This window comes from Lynx canadensis, chromosome C1 (assembly GCF_007474595.2).
Source record: "Lynx canadensis isolate LIC74 chromosome C1, mLynCan4.pri.v2, whole genome shotgun sequence".
Taxonomy (NCBI): Eukaryota; Metazoa; Chordata; class Mammalia; order Carnivora; family Felidae; genus Lynx; species Lynx canadensis.
In genome coordinates, this window is record NC_044310.1 from 47471465 (window position 1) to 47491163 (window position 19699).

The 19699-nt window shown below is 44.2% G+C and overlaps 1 pseudogene; it reads left to right on the forward strand.

Moving 5' to 3' along the window:
* Positions 1 to 12102: 12102 nt before the first annotated feature.
* On the forward strand, positions 12103 to 12198 carry LOC115522597 (annotated as a pseudogene).
* The last annotated feature ends 7501 nt before the right edge of the window (positions 12199 to 19699 follow it).

Below are 19699 nucleotides of genomic sequence, written 5' to 3' on the forward strand. Positions count from 1 at the left end.
CGATCGTGTATTGCTTAAAGGGTGCAAGAAAATGCAATCCCACTATGTGTTGGAAGTCAAGAGCTGGAAATGCACACCTCTGCACAGGCTGGGTTATGCTGTGGTAGCAACACAAAAATCTTACTGGATGACAACCAAAACATATTTTTCATTCATACTGCATGCCGATTATGGGTTGGCTGTGTCTCTGCCTCACACAATATCATCATTCCTCTAGGACCCTTTCTGAAACATTGCTGATTGTCATGGCAAAGAGAAAAGAGCGTGGTACTTAAAGCTTCTGCTGAGAGCAGTTCTCATTGTCAAGCCTGATATCAGTGGGACCAGGCAGCAAGTGTTTGCAAATAGTAATACAGTCCACCGTGCCCTGAAGTACACAGGGTCTCAGCTGCCCTAAACATTGTCAATTCCTCTGGTGTTTTTTTTCTTTCCATTTAATTTTATCCTTAATCAAAATGCCACCTGGCAAACTCCTACTTACCCTTCAAGACCCCGCTCAAATTATTGCTCTCTCTGAAGCTTTCTGCTACCCTATCTCCCACCCTATCCTCAAATAGTTATTATTTTCTTTTTTTTTTAATTTTTTAATGTTTATTTGTTTTTGAGACATAGAGACAGAGTGTGAGCAGAGGAGGGGCAGAGAGAGAGGGAGACAGAATCTGAAGCAGGCTCCAGGCTCCGAGCTGTCAGCACAGAGCCCAACACAGGGCTCGAACTCACGAACCGTGAGATCATGACCTGAGCCGAAGTCAGATGCTTAACCGACTGAACCACCCAGGCACCCCAGTTATTATTTTCTTTAGCTCTCACCATACTTGGCACATACCTGAAGCGGAGGATGTTTATGACGTGTTCTCGTAGATGTCTGCTTGTATCCCTGACTCCAAATCCAGGAACTGTGTCGAATTTATTTTTTTTTAATGTTTATTATTATTATTTTTTCTAATTCATTTTTTTATCTCCAATGCTTAGTGCCGTGCCTGGCACATGGAAGGTTAGAAGGTGCTCAATAAATGCTTGTCGATGGATTTTTTTTTTAAGTAGCCTTTTCTATAGTGGAATTAAGGGGGCATTTTAATAGTCAATACAGCAGTACTTTGTTTTAATGCGTAAAAATTGGAACTCCCTTGCTGAAGCCTCCTTGAGTGTATCTTACTGCATTTGGGAGAAAACCCAGCATTATTTACCTTGCCTATAACATCTCACCTGATCTGGCCTATGTTACCTCACCAACTATATTATAGCCATGCTGGGTTTGACCATATCTGTCAGGGTAGCCTAGGTTAAACTACAATTATAAAATTCCAAATCTTGGTGACTTAAGCCAAAAAAATTTATTTCTTATTCCTGCTCCATATCTGTCAAGGGTTGGCAGGGACTCTCTGATCACATTGCCTTCTCTGGGATCCAGCCTAATGTAGCACCTACTTTCAGGAACATTACGGATCTCGTGGTAGAGGGAAAGCAAACTTTGAAGGGTCTTGGCCAGGCAGTTAAGCACCTTTGCCAGAGAATGTAACAAGTCACTTCTCACAATTCATTGGTTAGAACTAGTCTCATGGCCCCACCCAGCCACCAGGAGACCAGGAAGTGCAATCCTGTTTGCCTGGAAGGCAGAGAACTGTAAGCATTTGGTGACCAGCCCTGATGACTCCCACACTGGACTTCTCTAGTTCCTCAAGCAAGATAAACTGTTTATTGCCTCAGAACCTTTATATCAGCCTTCCCCCTTCTTCACTATTCCTTGGTCAATTTCTATTTCCTTTAGATGTTTGCTTAAATAACACTTGAAAAGGCTTCCTTTCCTACTGCACCCTTCCCCCATCTAAATTCGATTCCCCTCTTATACCTCATAAGACTGTTTTTTTATTTTTGGTTTTCTGCGTTGTTTTGTTTTTTGTTTTTTGTTTTTTAAATAGCGGTTGGGAACTCAGGAGTGTAATAAATAACACCCCTTTCTTTCCCTCTTGAGTTCAGAACCAGCTGGACGTTAGAGATAGGAATCAGATGAATGGACATCACAGTGTCGTTGTGATATAGGATAGATTGTAGGGCATGCAGCCACAAGGCCACAGTGGGTTTCCTCATGCTTTACCTGGAATTAAACTTACCTGTTGGTCTCTGGCAAAGGTGGGAACTTGCAAGCCACTTCCGAACATACAGGGAGTGTGTACATCCTATGGACAAATGGGTCCTGAAAAGAGAATGCAATGGTTGGGGTGGGCATGCTGGATCTTTCTACAGACTTCAGCCATCAGATAACCCACACCTTCCCCATGGGGAGGAAATAAGGGATGGAGAAAGTGGATGAGAAATTACTCTAGCAAATGTCCCCTCCTGGAAAGCTGAAGCCAAGGAAATGGAAATTTCTTTGTCTCAGTCGAATTTACCTTAGCTTATTATTCCATATTTCCCTTATTAATTGTTATTTTGAGATCTGTTTTGCCCACCAGAGGCAGGATCAGTACATCCTTTGGTCTTCACCGTATCCACAGGATTTAGAACAGTTCCTGGCACATAGAGGGTGCTCGTTAAATCTTGGTTACACATCAGAGCCCCTGTGGAAGTCCTTCTTTTGGATCAACTCTCTGTAAAATTTATTCCTGTTTGCTTGAGACTGCTTTCCAATCTTGGAATTTTCCATTATCTTCCTCATCCTCCACCTGCTTTTTTTCTTTTTCTTCCCCAGGTTGTCAGCTTGGATATGTGCATTCACATCACAACTGGAGTAAAGAGGCAGAAATGAAAATAAAAACTGAAATACAAGTAAGTGAACTACTGAGTCATTGGAAAGTATGCATGGACTAGGTTTTGGTCAAGGAATGGCTCTTGGGTGGCTCAGTTGGTTGAGCCTCTGACTTTGGCTCTTGGTCCGTGGGTTCGAGCTCTTTGTTGGGCTCTGTGCTGACAGCTCAGAGCCTGGAGCCTGCTTCAGATTCTGTGTCTCCTCTCTCTGCCTCTTCCCTGTATATGCACATCCTCTCTCAGAAATAAATAAACATTAAGAAAATAGGTTTTTGGAGCACCTGGGTGGCTCAGTCGGTTTAGCATCCAACCTCAGCTCAGGTTATGACCTCATGGTTCGTGAGTTTGAGCCCCACACTGGGTGCTCTGCTGTCAGTGCAGAACCCGCTTTGGAACCTTTGTCCCCCTCACTCTTTGCCCCTCTCCCACTTGTGTTCTCTCTCTCTCTCTCTCTCTCTCTCTCAAAAATAAACAAAATGAAAAAAATAAGTTTCGGTCAAAGAGGCATGGGTAATTGGGGTGCACACCATCACCCTTATGGTGATGTCTCTTCGGCACTCAAAACTTCCACACAACTTCCGAGATCATAAAGTGGAAGTCCTCTTCAAGGCCTGCCCCCTTTCCCAGTATGGGAATCCCTTTGGCATCATCGTCACTACTTATGTACTTCTGGTGATATTCAGAGCTGGGGAGAGGTAATCCTGCTGAACGCTGCTGGCTGGACCTCATTGGGAACACTGTTGACATGAAATTGTGGACCGCAGTTTTGGCCAGCCAGATCTCAGAGGAGGTCAGTCAAATGGCGAGAAGCTGGCAACCACGTCCCACGGAGAAGGAACTTGGGGGGAAAGGAAGCAACGGTGAGAGCATAGACAGAAGGCTTCAAATAGCTGTGCAGGTGTTCCACAGGACAGTTGGCCTGTTCGGTAGGTTTTGAGGTCACAGCGAGGGTAATGTTTAGAGGTTAGAAAGGAAAGCACGGCAGTATTTAAGGAACAAATTTCTGAAGTCGTGGTTATTTACCAATGGGAAAGTTGCCTTAAATGTAGAATTGAAGGCCATTCATTCAATTCATATTTGTTGTCTTCTATGTGGCAGACAGTATGCTGCCTTAGTTTATGATCATTCCTAGTGAGCTCGTAGTAACTCGTGGTAATTGTCACTTTATTTTGAAGGTTCCTAAAAACCATCTTTAAATATGCTCTTTTAGAATTTTTCTGGGGATGGTGACCAACGTTCGTGGTTTATCAATTCTGGAATTGACCCTTTTTTATTCCCAAAATTTGAAAATCTGAGGTCATGTTTTCTCATGTGTAATGTTAGTTCGATGGACGTTCTTATATCAAGACAACAAGCGTTTTCAGTATTCGTAAACCAAAGTTCCCTGTACCTGGGACCACTTGAGACTGGATACTCTCTGAGCTCTAATGTATAACAAATATTTGTGGCAGAAAAACTGAAAAGTGTCCACCAAACCCCTTTTCCTTCTATGTGTACCACTGAACTACATTTCCTGGCCTCCTTTGTAATTAGGTGTGGCCATGTGGCCGAGTTTTAGCCAATACAGAGGGGATAAATGTAATGTGTGATAGCTACAGGCCTGTCTCCTAAAACCATCTCTCCCGATCTCCTGGTGAAGTGTAAGGAACATAAGGAAGGACAGAGCCACAGATGAAAGGAGCCTGGGTCTCTGAATGATCACACGGAAGATTGTCCACTGACCAGAAAATTTGCATCCGACTTTGCCTGAATGGGAAATCAACTTTTTGTGTTGAACTGCCAAGGCTTGGGAGCATATATGTTAACATGGCTAGTGTCTTCTTTATTCCAACTGGTGCTGCAGAATACTGTCAGGGAATACATGTGGAACTGAGGTTAGGGATTTTGTTCTACCCTTTCCTGTTTGAAGCGAATTAATGGGGGAGACCGAAGTAAAGGACCTAGCACTTAATTCCATACTGATGCTTCCTATTGGTAATGCTTTTTTTTCCCCCATATAATTTGTGAACTTCATGAAGCATGTGGCCATGTGTTATATCCTCTTCTATATTTAATCTTTCACTGGATGTTTGTTGAGAAGTGCCAGGTGTCTTTCCAAAGAAATACAGGTAGCACATTTTGTTAACTGTGTTACTCATTTATTCAACTATTTTGGATCATTTACTATGGGTTGGCCACTGGTAAACAGTGGGGAACAAAAGCTACAGTAGCTGAGTACAAGTTGGGGTATAGCAAGGAAAATAGACAATAAGGAGGCAAGACTAGTCGGGTATGATGACGCTATGAGAAAGAAGGCTGGGACGTTCTGGATGCACAGAGAAGGGACATCTGACAAGGGTAGTGGCCAGAGAATTGTGCTCTAAGGAGGTGATGAATAAATTGAAACTTGAAGGATGAGTAGGAGTAACCAGAAGAAGAGTTGGTGGAGAAGAGTTGTTCTAGGACAAGGGAATGAATGAACAAATGTCTGTCTATAGGGCAAGATTATGGTGCATACTTGGAGGGACCACAAGGCAAACTGGAAAGGAAGAATGGAGAGGATGAGCACGATAGGAGGAACCTGTAGTAATTGTGGGCACACACTTAATGAATGCATACAGAAGGCCTTGCAGTAAATGTGTACACATTTATGTAGGAGGAAATACGGCTGATTAACCATCAAGGTATCAACAGTTGTGATATTTGGGTAATTTCCATTTTCCTCCTCATGTTTTTATTTTTGTTTTAAAATTTTCTGCAATCAACATGTATTACACATAATAAATACGAAATAAATGTTTTTTTCTTATTAGTTGTGACTGCACCTGCTGTCCCTCATTGGATCCTCACGGTAGTTCCTCTGAGCAAATGGAGGCCTGGAGGTGATACCCGGTGAAGCTGGGATTAGCTTTCCTGAGGTCCCATTCATTCTGCTTTCTCTCCCTTGCACCTGCCTTCCCTGCAGTTTTCTAAGTAGTGATGATGGCTTTTCTTGGAACTGCTGACATTAGTGTCATGTTGCGTGTTTCTGTGTATGTAGTTGGCAACGTGGAGAAAATGGGTCAACGTTCTCATGATCCTGACCTACCTAAGAGGCTCCCCACATAAAAAGGATGTCCTCAACCTATGGGACTACATCATTAGACTTGCTTTTTGTGATACATCATTAGATGTCCTTTGCCTAGTGATTTGTCATTAAGGGGAGAGGGCTACTGATAATTTTTTAAAAGGATGTTAGGAAAGAGATTGTTTCCCATTATTCTTTCAACCCACATCTTGATTGACCGGCATGCTGCTTGGCCAAACCAGTGGGTGATGAATATCTACAATGAACACCCAAACACTTGAAAGTCTTAAAACACTGTCTTAACGTTCTCTAAATTGGTAACAAATCACCTCCCAGATCTCAGAGTCTTAAAACAAATGAGTTTATTCCATGCGCATGTTACACTTCCTTCCTGATTTAGGCCTGGGCTCTTTCTTTGGAACAGGCTGATGTAGGAGCTCCCTGTCTGAAATATTCCTGCTGTGTGCCACAGGGAAGAGAGCGAGGTAACACCAGGAGATAGTTCTTAAAAGTTTTGCTCACCTGTCACTTCCACTCACCTCTGATTGGCCAGAGGGTGTCCCAGGGCTTGACAGGGAGGAGCAGCAAAGATTTTGACAAACGCCTCAGCTCTGTGAGTGTCAGTTTCTTTATCTACAAGGTGGAAATAGGTAAAATATATTATGGTACATTTAAACCATGGAATATCATGTAGCTAATTTAAAAAAATGAGTTAATTGCCCTTAAAAAGATGAGTTGACCTGAAGAAAAAAATCCATGAAACCACATTACACGAAGAAAGCAAGTTGTAGAGTGATGTATGTAGCATGGTCTTGTTTTGCACAAATTACAAAAACTCTATATCTGAGTATATTTATTTGTGTGAGAATATTAGTAAGAACAGCTAATGCTTAATGAGTGCCTACGTTATATGCGCATCCCTGTGCCCAGTGCTCTTTACACACGTTTGCTCATTTAATCCTTCGAAAATCCAGAAAAAGGAGTAGAAAGTCACCTATCAATGCTTATTGTCAGCTACCTTCCTTGAGGGTGGGATTAAAGAGATTGCACTTCATTTTTAAAATATATTATTTCTGTAAATTTTTACTTGTCACAATAGGTGAATTAATCAGCTTTTGTCATGAAACAAACCACCACAAAATCAGAGTGCTGTACAAGGTTAAGTATAGTTTTCCTGCGTATGGGTCTGCAGGTCAGCTGAGGTGGCATACACTTCCTAAAGTCCCTTTCAGTGGCCTCTTCTCTCCGTTGCACGTGCCTCCCCTGGAGTTTTCTGAGTAGCGATGGTGGCTTTTTCTGGAACTACTGATTTCAGTGCCCAGCTGCATGTGTTCGTGTGCACCCTGAAGAAATAGGGTTGGGGTCAAATGCAGTTCCGCTTTATGTGTCTCATTCTGGAACCCATCCTGGAGAGGCAGGATCTATCAGGGAACTGTTCTTCTCGTGGCAGAGGTTGGGGCAAAAAGAACCACAGGAAACTTTTTAAGGTCTAGGCTTAGAACCACTATATTATCGTTTTTGCCCACTTTCTATTAGCTGAAGCGAGTCACGTGGCCAAGTCCAGTATCAGTGGAGCTGGGAGGTCATGGAGGTTGTGGAAGGAGATAATGAATGTTTGCGGTACAGTCGTCTACTACAATCAGCATTCATTGCTTTGTTAGTTATTAAAAATAACAATAAAGTGAGGGAAAGAATACTTAGCTGGGAAAGTTTAAATTGTGCTCAATGTATTACCAAATTGCATTAAACATTTCTTAAAAATACAAACTCCATATTTACAATTATAATGGGCGTAGTCCACATGAACATGGACATTTAATTAACCAGGGTACTCATTGCCTGGATGGGCAGGGAGGCATTTACACCAGCTTGGCGTGTGCAGCCCGTGGTGTGACAGTCTAAGCATAGTTCAGAGACTTTAATGGCCCTCTGTGTGCATTCCGGCTATTGTATGGTCATCTGCAGTCTGAGGAACTTAAATCATGAAATCACAGATTCTTAGAGCAGGAAGAGTTCTGGTGCTCATGGCAGGCAGGTGCCTTCTAACGTACATGGATAGCTGCTCTTGCCAGTGATAGTTATTCTCGATCGGGTGTGTCTTACATTACTGGAAAGTAGTTTTGGAAATCAAAATTCCTTCATTTGGCTAGTGGGGACAGTGAGCCCCCCAGCTGTCACTTACCTGAGTGACACATTAAATTAGTGGCTAAGATGAGATTTAAACACAGGTGTCTAGATTAGGCCCAGGGCTTTTTGCTTTTCTCTCTGGGTAACGTAAACATCAAGCGTATGTTTGATCATTTGGGAGTATTCACTAGGCCCTGAAAGTTCCATTACTCCCTTTAAAAAACATACTGTCTTCTTTTTCTACTGCTCCCTCTGTCTTAAGAGAACTTGAGCACTTCTTCGACCAACCACCTCTGAGGCCTGCGAAGAAAACACCAGTTGGTACAGACACTGAAATAAAAAGCACCATGTTAAATTCCTGAAAACACTGCCCAGGAATCACGCCTATTTTCATTTCCTTTCTATTCGAGGTAATTTAGAAAATGTCTGCTGATCTAGCTCAGGGGAATCAACTGCACAAGGAAAATGTTTTATTAAGGGCCTTGTTAGGATTAAGAGCTGTGTTCCTCAAATTTCAGCGATTTACCCATCACTTTTTCCATTTTGCTATATTCATTTACAGTCTTAATACTTTTCTCTTAAAGAGATTTACTTTCTTAAAACTTAAAGATGTTTTTATAGGAGATGATGCATTTCAGTTGTAAACTGATAACAAATATCACTTGCCATAAGCATTTAGATCTTTGTAAAATCATGTAAAAATAAATATATAGTCTTTAAAATAAACAGATTTGTCCTTATACCACTGAAAGTATTCTCTTATTCTACAGGAGGTAGGCATTCTCCACTAATCTATTGGAAACTATGGGCTTTGGAATCAAGGAGACTTCGGTTCAAATCTCAGTACATTCCTTTCCAAGTAGTATAATCTCAGGCAATTTCCTTAAATTTTTGAACGTCAATTTTTCACGTATAAAGTGGAACAAAAACAGTTGTCTCATAGCATGTATGTCTCTGTGTGTATGCTTGATGTGTGTATGTGTATTTGATGTGTGTATGTGTGTTCAAAAAGCATTGAATATCATTCCTGGCTTATAGTAGGAGTTCAAAAAACGTAGCTACCTTCTTCTTTCCCTCTTTTTTTTTCAAAGTGGCTTTCATGGACTATATTGTTGGATAGATGAATGATCTGTTGGTAGTATTAATTGTTCCTTGAATAACTTACTGATCAATTGCTTACCATATTGCTAGGAAATGTGCTAAGTGTGGGTACAGTGAAAACTGGGTAAATGGACTTGAAGACTTTTGGATTCAAGTATGTTTCATCGCCTTTGGATGAGTCACTTAACATCTCTGAGCCTCAGTTTCCTCATCTGCCATTTAGGCTTACTTCAAAGAACTTACATAAGGAATGCCATAATAACAGATGGGAAAGCCTTTGATGCATTGATACAGGCATTTCTGCTATAATGTGACATGTATATTCCTGAAAAGCTTTGTGTTCTGCAGAGTTGTGCGTTAAAAATAACAGAACTTTTTGCAAAAATAAGGTTGAGGCGACCAGTGAAAATCTGTATTATATTGTAGCCACAATGCTAAGATAAAACTGTAAATATCCTAATAGAAATAATAATGCTTTTAAAAAGACCTGTTAAATTTTGACTAAAGAAATCTATACATGCACACACACTATAGCAAATATGACTTGACCTTAAAACTGGTGAAAGCTAGGGGCGCCTGGGTGGCTCGGTCTGTTTAGCGTCCAACTCCAGCTCAGGTCATGATCTCGCGCTCTGTGAGCTCGAGCCCCGCATAGGGCTCTATGCTGACAGCTCAGAGCCTGGAGCCTGCTTCAGATTCTGTGTCTCCTTCTTTCTCTGCCCTTTTCCCTCTTGCATGCTGTTTCTCTCTCTCTCTCTCCTCTCTCTCTCCCTCCCTCTCAAAAATAAATAAGCATAAAAAAACCTGGTGAAGGTTGTTTGATGGAAGGCATAAGCGAGAGAGAGGAGGCTGCTGAATTATGGAGGTGTGGGCAGATGCTTAAAGACAGGGGCACACCGTGCAATTAGTTCTTTTCAGAAAGAGGACGTAGGCGAACAGCCCAGCGGGAGGATGAAGGGTGAAAGGGCATTACACCCAGTACCCTGGGTTCTGTATGCCTCTGAGGCAATTGTATGTCCCCGTGTGGTACGGTTTCTGCTCCGCTGCTGTTCCTCAGTGGAGCAAAATGCTAACATCCTGGGAAAGACCAGCGTGAAATAAGGTGGCTTGCATGTATGTTACACTGCTCTCGTTGCTCTGGTGGTCAGTCTTAGCTTCTCTTCAAGTCACATGTGTCACAGTATCATGTAGTAGACCACGGCTGCCCACATACACTGCTGTGGAGGGCGAGGAGTGCAGTTCTTTACGAAGAGCCTGCCCCAGTCCCAGGCTTCGTGAGCTGAACAAGCAGAGACTTCCAGAGGTAGAATACGTCCATCCAGGCACTCTCCCCCTGTGCCTCCTTCCCTCCCTTCACGGTCTGACCGGTCAGCTTCCCCTCCTCTCCTTGGTTCCAGGCTTGCTCTTCCTCACTAGCCTGTGACTCCTCGAGAGAGAGCTCTGTCATCGTCACTGCTGTGACCTGAGGGCCCGCACAGGGGCCCTGAAGCCGAATGATTGCATTACAGCTGAACCCCTTTTCATAGGGCAGGGAAGGGCCCTGGACCCACTGAAGGGGTTCCTGAGCTCCCCGGAGTGCATCGGAACCAATGGACCACTTTGATATGAGGATGTAGGCACTCTGCCAGGACAGGGACAGTGTCTCATTCAGCTCTACGTCCAGCACCTCTATGGCTTCCAAGGGAGGTGGGGACTCCTCAGTGCGTCCTGGCCCTACTTTACCCATGGAAGAGCGTGAAGGGGTGAGTGGCTTATCTTCCTCCTCAGCACCCCTCCTTCCCTTGCTCCCTCACCCCTCCCTTCTTTTCATTCTTTCCACAAATATTGATTGAGGCCCTATCCCACACCACACAGTATACAAAGTCCTAGGAATGAACCGGTGGGCAACAAAGACATGGAGTTCGCCCTCATGGTACGTCTATATCGCCTAGAGGTGAAGCACTTAACCTCCAGAGCCAGATCGTCTGGTAGCTGATAGCTGGCTCTGTCTTTTACGCACTGTGTGAACTCAGTCAGATTCCTCTCTGAATCCCAGTTTCCTCATCTGTAAAACAAGCTCGTAATAGAACCTCTTTCAGAGGGTTGTTATGAATATTAAACGAATTGATGAGTACCTGCCCCAGTAAGTGCCCAATAAACATGAACTGTAATACCAGTATTAGAGTTGCTCTGTATAGATGCTGAATAAATATGAAATCACAATAAGTAGGAAGTGTTATGAGTGGAAAAAAAAAAACAAGGTGGGAATTGCATATAACCTGGAGCTATGTTTTCCCTGGGGTGTAGCTAGTAGAATATGTGAACGTTACCTAACAGGGAAGTTGGGGGACAATTGAGCTACTGTCCTAGAAGTTCTCTATGTATTTCTGGGTTTAAAGAAGAAAAACGATGGGGCGCCTGGGTGGTTCAGTCGGTTGAGCCACTGACTTCAGCTCAGGTCATGATCTCGCGGTTTGTGAGTTTGAGCCCCGCGTCAGACTCTGTGCTGACAGCTCAGAGCCTGGAGCCTGTTTCGGATTCTGTGTCTCCCTCTCTCTCTGCCCCTCCCCCACTCATGCTCTGTCTCTCTCTGTCTCGGGAATAAATAAACATTAAAAAATAATTAAAAAAAAAGAAAAACGGGGCTTAAAGTGGATGATCAGAAAGGGCCTCTCTAAAGAGGGACTACAATATAAAGGGTGTAAAAACTGACACTGGGAGAGGAGGAGGTTTGGGAAGGGCATTCTGGCAGAGGAAAGGCAGGGAAGAGCCATCACCGATGATTAGGTATCGAGGACTTTCTTCTCCGGGCTCTGCACTAGGTCAATTTTGTTAAAAGATCTTCTGTTCTCCATCGGTCAGTTAAAGTGTCTACTGTATGGGGAGCTCTCAGTTGTGGCTTTTAATCACTGGAGCCGGGACACTGGTCTCATCCATATCCCAAAGATTCTAGAACTCTATGTCTTTTCAGACTCTGACTGTGGCTCCCTGTACACCGCCTTGTCTGTTGGGCAGTTGTTTTAGTTCTCAGGTTACACTTGAGTAAAAATACAGAAAGGAAACATAATGAACATGTGTTTCTAGGTGCCACATTCCAAATTCCAGTGCTCACTTTGGCACAAAAATTGGGGTGATACGGAGAAGATTAACATGGCCCCCTGCACAAGATGACACAAATTTGGGAAGCGTTCCATATTATAAATAGATAGATAGATAGATAGATAGATAGATAAATTCACTCCCAATTCCTAAGTTTTAATCAGTACGTGTTACTAGCCACATACAGCTTAGGTAACCTTGGCCATGTCATCTCATTTGCCTATTCATTCATGAATCCTCATTCAGCGAATACCTATTGAGCAAGAAGTATGTGTTAGTATGACAGGCTAGATGGGTCACCCGGGGCCTCAGCTTCTCCACCAATAGCATGAAGGCCTGGGCCAGACCACTGGTTTTCAACTACAGTGTTGACTCCCAACCTCCACTTTATTAAACAAATTAGAGTGGATTCAAGGTTATTCCTTTCATAGCTTCAGCGTACTCCCTGGTGTACTGAAAAGCTTTCTCTAGGGGGAGAGAAAACAGTGGCGTGACAGCTAGCAGCTGGAAATGTTTATTATTATTACCCAGAAATTGTTTTCTCTGCCTAGACTGTTAGGATAGTGAGCCTCACCTGTCCCCAGGACTCCATGGAAAGGGTTGAATGAAATAGAGAACTGGGTGTTCTCTGAGGCTCTTCCTAGTTTTGACATTCTCTGAGACCTGTGATTCTTCCTCTTTTTTTTTTTTTTTTGCTCTTTCATTTAACACCATTTCATATGCATGTTTCCAAGAAGCCATGTGGTTCTCTCCCATGTTAGACTCAGGGACTGTTCTTCAGTTTTGCTTGGTAGTTTCCCCATAAATCCCTCCCTCTCGATTCACTCTACAGACCTTTTCAGAACCTTCATTTCAGTGAACCCTAATTGTGTGTGTGTGTGTGTGTGTGTGTGTGTGTGTGTGTGTGTGTGTGTGTCTCCCTACACTCAAGGTCTTTATCCCTGGTAGCAATAGGCACTTAGTAACTGTTGGACAAATTAGTGAATTCTCAATGATTATCAGGACCCTCACCGCACACTTATATACTTGCAATAACCTTTGGATTATTTGACATCTTGTGAGGGTATTAATTCTTAACATGGAATATCATTAATATAGATACAAAGATATAAGCAGGCTTTGTGCTTTATTACCAACTGCCAGATTGCCTGGGTGCTTTTGTTTTCTGCAAATTGCTGATAATACTTGTGGTGATTATTGATAACATTATCTTAAATGATCAAGTCAAGGAGTACTTTCTCTCCATTTTTTTTCTAGGTGTCCATATGCTTCTCATTCTAAACCCCGGCAGTTTCCCTAAAGCCGGTCAGATCAGTGCTGCACACGCTTTGACTTTAGCCAGAGAAAAAGAATGGGGCTGTGCCAGCTGTAGGTACCCGCAATGTTTGTGTCGACCCTTTTGCCAGTTCAACGCCAGCCTGCTTTGGGGTTTTCCGTGACGATGGCGATGATGATAGAGATAACTATAGCAACGCTGTGAAAATATTATTAACTCCATATTAGAGATGAGGAAACTAAGGCTCAGAGAGGTGACACAGCTTACCTTTGGTCACACAGCTAGGAATTAGCAAAGACAGGATGGACTTCTGGTTCCATCTGACTCAAAGCCTGTCTCTCCACTAAACCGTACTCTACCACACTCCCCAAGTGGAAGTTCGAGGTCAGGAGCCTCATGGGACCAGCAGGTCTGTCAAGTTCTGCAGGACTGAGCTGTTTATCATTGCAGAGGACACTCATCACTGCACTAATTACATTAATTGCTGCCCACTCTGGGGCTAGGTGGGTGGCTTAACAATACCTAGCAACGTGGTAATGATGCCTGGGCCTGCCTTTCTGCGTGAAAACATCTGACTGCTTTCCCCCCCCCCCCCTTTTAAACTCCTTCCCATGGTGGCCAAAGATAGTAATTATAGGTTCTATTGGTTGGGAGTTAGTGACTCTCTACCTTGTAGGGGAAAGGTCAAGACTCCGAACTTTGGCCTCCATCAACATCAGCTGTGTGCTTGACATTTTATTTAAGGAATCCTTTATAATCCTCGTGACAGCTCAGAAGTAGGTATTATATTATCCTTGTTTTGTTTATAGGGGAACCCAGTCACCCCTTTGAGATCACATAGCCGGAAAGGGCTGGAAACAGGCTTAGAACTCAGGACTGTTGGAGGACAGATTTAGCTTCCACACATTTCCCTACATCAGAGCACCTCTCAACAGGAGATTTTTTCCCTCCCTTTGCTTGGAATTGAATTACCAGTATATTTGAGTCTGCATGTCCAGAGAAGCAAGGCACCGGGGATTGGTGTTTTGAGGAGTCCTCTGTTGCTCTGTGATGAATATTTGACATTTCAACCTTCCAATTATCACCCTTTCCCTGAGCGTCTTGAGGAAATGTTAACAGAGTGTTTCAGTTGACTTTTTTTTTTTTTTTCAACGTTTATTTATTTTTGGGACAGAGAGAGACAGAGCATGAACGGGGGAGGGGCAGAGAGAGAGGGAGACACAGAATCGGAAACAGGCTCCAGGCTCTGAGCCATCAGCCCAGAGCCTGACGCGGGGCTCGAACTCACGGACCGCGAGATCGTGACCTGGCTGAAGTCGGACGCTTAACCGACTGCGCCACCCAGGCGCCCCTCAGTTGACTTTTTAAGAAGTAATTTGAAGACTACATCTGTGTACTTCTTGGGAATGGACAAGATGGCTTTGGCAGTTTATTATAATTGGGCAAATGACTTAACTTCCTCAGAGATCCAGATAACAGAGGTTAATTTGGGAAGTAATCGACTTTGGAATGTTGTGTATGCATGCACTTTATGGGTGTGTCCATATCTATATGTATATGTATACATGTCGATAAATGTACATGTGTGTCTGTGTGTGTGTGTGTGTGTGTGTGTGTGTGTGTGTGTGTATGTGTGTTCATCAAGAAGTATGATGAACTCCCATACTGGCTGTGTGACCTTGGAGAAATTACTTATGTTTTCCGGGCCTCAGATTCCTCCTCTGAGTACAGGCTCATTATTCCTACTTCGAATGATTGTTAGAAGATGAGGTGGGGTATATGAACACCTAGTACAGAGATTAGCACATAGGAAGTATCCATTTCCCTTTTGCCTATCCCAGAGTCTGACATTCAATAATTGGTGACTGAGTTCTTGTTTGATATGTAAAGTATTGGAGTACTGGTGGGCTTAGATGACTTGGTTCTTTTCTTACCTACCATCTATCTGTAAATGAAGCTTAAAAATATGTTTTACTGAAGTTCAAAACCATTGTGTTGTGTAATGACACAGAGTCGTGGTTAAGATATGAGGGGCTAGACCAGCGTTTGCATCTTGGCTTTACCACCTCCCAGCTGTTGTGAATTGGGCAAGTCACTTAACCTCTCTGGGCATTAGTTTTTTCGTTTCTAAAAAGAGGGATCATAACAGTTCTGACCTTGTGGGGCTGTTGTAAGTCAGGGAAGTTTTTGAGGGCAGGGACTATGTCTACAATCTTCTCTGCACCCAGCCAGAATGAGGTTTGGAAAGAGCTGGCTTTGGACTTAGACGTCCTGTCGACTCTGATTCCAGCACTCCCATACTGGCTGTGTGACCTTGGAGAAATTACTTATGTTTTCCAGGCCTCAGATTCCTCCTCTGAGTACAAGCTCATTATTCCTACCTCGAATGATTGTTAGAAGATGAGGTGGGATATATGAACACCTAGTACAGAGATTAGCACATAGGAGGTATCCATTTCCCTTTTGCTTATCCCAGAGTCTGACATTCAATAATTGGTGACTGAGTTCTTGTTTGATATGTAAAACATCCTTTTCTCTCACACTCCATTTTCTAAAAATTTTTTTAATGTGTATTTATTTTTGAAGGAGAGAGAGACAGAGCATGAACAGGGGAGGGGCAGAGAGAGGAGGGAGACACAGAATTCAAAGCAGGCTCCAGGCTCTGAGCTGTCAGCACAGAGACCGACGCGGGGCTTGAACTCACGAGCCGTGAGATCATGACCTGAGCTGAAGTCGGACGCTTAACTGACTGAGCCACCCAGGGGCCCCCTGTCACACTCCATTTTTATTTTTGCCTTTCCAGCCTTTTTATTTCTTCCCCTCACCTTCCCTTCACTTCCTTTTCTTTGTCTTTTTTAATCTGCTCCAATCTACTGTGACTCAAGGCCTCCATCCAGGATTATCTGTCCCCTGGACGATTACAGCAGCCTTTTCCCTGGCCTCCTTGCGTCCATCCGGCCTGCTGCTGTTTATCCTTCCACAACCTGCACAAACGTTGCTATCCTTCTGTGCCACCCCCTCCAGTGACTTCTCATCACACCCAGAGCAGTCTGAGGCTCTCACCATGGCCTGTCCCGGAAAATTCTTCGGACCTGTCTTCCTCATGCCCTGTCTCAATTCCCCCTGCTCCAGCCTCGAAGGTCCCCTAGCCTTACTGGAACTTTTCAAGCACATTCTACCTTTGGCTCTTTTATACCTGCAGTTCCCTCCTCCGCCAAGTATCTGTAGATTTCACTCTTACTTCATCTGGCTTCTGCCCACATGTCCCCTTATCAGAAAGGCCCTCTTTGATGATCTGCATGAAATGGCACCCCCAGCCTCTCCCACTTCCCCACTGCATTTTCCTTCTCACTTCCCAGTGAGATATTATATATTTATTTACTTTTTATGGTCTCTCCCCCCCCCAGTAGAATGAGAGCTTTGTACGAATAGATTTTGTTTTGTTTATTTTCCCCCTGTTTCTATTTTTTAAATTGTATTATAGTTGACATATGATGTCATATCAGTTTCAGGTGCATAACATAGTGAATCTACAATTATATACGTTATGAAATGTCCGGGGTGCCTGGGTGGCTCAGTCAGTTAAGCATCTGACTCTTGGTTTCGACTCAGGTCATGATCTCACGGTTCGTGAGTTCGAGCCCCACACCGGGCTCCTTGCTGACAGTGCAGAGCCTGCTTGGCTCTCTCTCTCTCTCCCTCTCTCTCTGCCCCAACCTCCCTCTCAAAATAAATAAATGAACTTTAAAAAAAAAAAAAGGAAATGTTCACTACAATAAGCGTAGTTACCACCTGTCACCCACCCTACAATGTTATTACAATAGGATGGTTTTCTGCTGTGTCCCCGGAGCCCGAAATACAGTAAGTGCTCAGTAAAGACTTGCTGGGTACACGAATGCGTGTGACCTCTCCCTGAAATGTCAGGGAAGAGCCTGCATCAATGCTACAGGTGATGCCAGGCCTGGATGGCTCATTGACTAGCGTTTATCTTCCCTAGACTGAAGTGATCAGCATCGAGGAGGAGGAATTAGGGGCCCACTCCCTTCACCCATGTGCCCCCAGGACCAATGCCCTTTCATGTGTGGCAGTGGCGTGCCTGTGTTCACACTTGCACTTCATGCCATACTTGCTGGGCTGTCTGGAATTCCCATGGCAGCTTCACAATATGATTAATCTTGCTCATACAGATGCATACCGATCCCAGATAAGGATCACTTAAGGTTTAAATCTGTCACTGCCACAACAGATGGGAAGTTAGAGGTAGGAGACCGGCTTGTTCCCAGACTATGAAAGCAAACACACAAAATCTGCTAACCGAACCACTCTCCTCCACTGGTCTCTCCCTTCCTTTCCTCCCCCCTGTCCTGATTCTGTTCCTGTCACACAGTGTGGCAGCTTAGTGAAGTGACAACCTGCACTGAGAGCTCAGGGCTCCAGACCCAACACCCACAGTGAGATCACTGGGAGATCTCAAACAGGTTACGCCACCTCCCTGAGCCTCAGTTCCCTCTTCTCTAAGATGGGCCTTGAGAACGTACTCAAGAATACTTGCGGAGTGGGAGACGACTAAATGTGACCCCAGGGAGAGTGGCTAGCTCGTGGTGAGCACACCAGATGCTGGTGCCTTCCACGCTGGCTCACTTACATGACCGTGGGCTTTGGGTCACGTTGCCTTCGCCTTGGTCAACCTTTAGAATGGGCAACCCAGCTGAAAATACAGGCAAGGCCTTTCAGATGCAGTACCTTGTAAGGTTTACTCTGCATGGGGAGGTTTCTGAAGACTCTGGGTGGGTGGGTGGGACATCACAGCCGTGAGAGGCACCGTTGCTGCTCATATTAGTTTCCTAGGGCTGCTGTAACAAATGCCACAGCATTGGGTGGCTTCAAACAAAAGACATTTATTCTCACACAAAAAAGGTGTCTCCGTGTCTCAGATCTCCCTCTCCTCTCTGTTATAAGGACAGTAGTCATAGGATTTAGGGCCCATCCTAAATCCAGAATGACCTCATCTTGAGATCCTTTTTTTTTTATTAAAAAAAAACCCCACAATTAAATTTTTTTTTTTTTTTATTTTAGAGGGAGAGAGAAAGAGCACAAGCAGGGGAGAGGGGCAGAGGGAGAGAGAGAGAATCCTAAGCAGGCTCCATGCTCAGTGCAGGGCACTATCTCACGACCCTGGGATCCTGACCTGAGCCAAAATCAAAAGCAGGACGCTTAACCGACTGAGCCACTCAGGTGCCCCTTGAGATCTTTAATTATATCTGTAAAGACCCTATTTCCAAGTACCAAGGGTTGGATATATCTTTTTGGAGGATACAATTCAACCGACTACAGTGCCCCCCCGCCAAGAATATCAGATTAGGCAAAGGGGCAGAACACCAGAGTTTCAAGTAAGGAGTAAAACAAACCCTACTGGAAGGCGGGTAGGGATTGATTCATTCATTCTTTGACCCAGAAACACCTGCTGAGTCTCTGCTGAGCTGGGTGCTGGGAAGTAGGAATTATGAAGCACAGTCCCTGCCTTCAAGGAGTTTACAGACTGGTAGCGGCCGACAGAAGAACAGGCACTTCCAGCTCAGAATGGTCGGGCTATGCGGGAGGTTGGGCCCCGATGCTGTGAGGCTTAGCAGGTCTGGCTCGGGAGACTTCTGGAGGAAGGGTTGTCACACCTGAGGCCTGAGGGAGGAGGGAGGAGGGAAGAGTTCTGGGAAGAAGGAACAGAGGAGAGAAAGCCTGGCTTCTGTGGGTTCTGCACAAAGTAGGGGCTGGTGGGCTGGAGAGGCAGGCAAGGCATCAGATTGTATAGGGTGCTTTGAAAAATAAAAATTAGAGGGGCGCAGGGGTGGCTCAGTCGGTTAAGCGTCTGACTCTTGGTTTTGGCTCAGGTTATGATCTCACGGTTTCCTGAGTTCAAGCCCTGAGTTGGGCTCTGCACTGCCAGCACAGAGCCTGCTTGAGATCCTGCCCTTCCACCACTCACGCTGTCTCTGTCTCTCTCAAAATAAATAAATAAACTTAAAAAAATTTTTTTAAGGGATGCCTGGGTGGCTCAGGCTGTTAAGCATCTGACTTCGGCTCAGGTCACGATCTCACAGTTCGTGGGTTCGAGCCCCTCATTGGGCTGTGTGCTGAGAGCTCAGAGCCTGGAGCCTGCTTCCGATTCTGTGTCTCCCTGTCTCTCTACTCCTCCCCATTCATGCTCTCTCTCTCTCTCTCTCTCTCTCTCAAATATAAATCAGCATTCAGAGAAATTTTTTTTTTAAATTTTTTTTTTTCAACGTTTATTTATTTTTGGGACAGAGAGAGACAGAGCATGAACGGGGGAG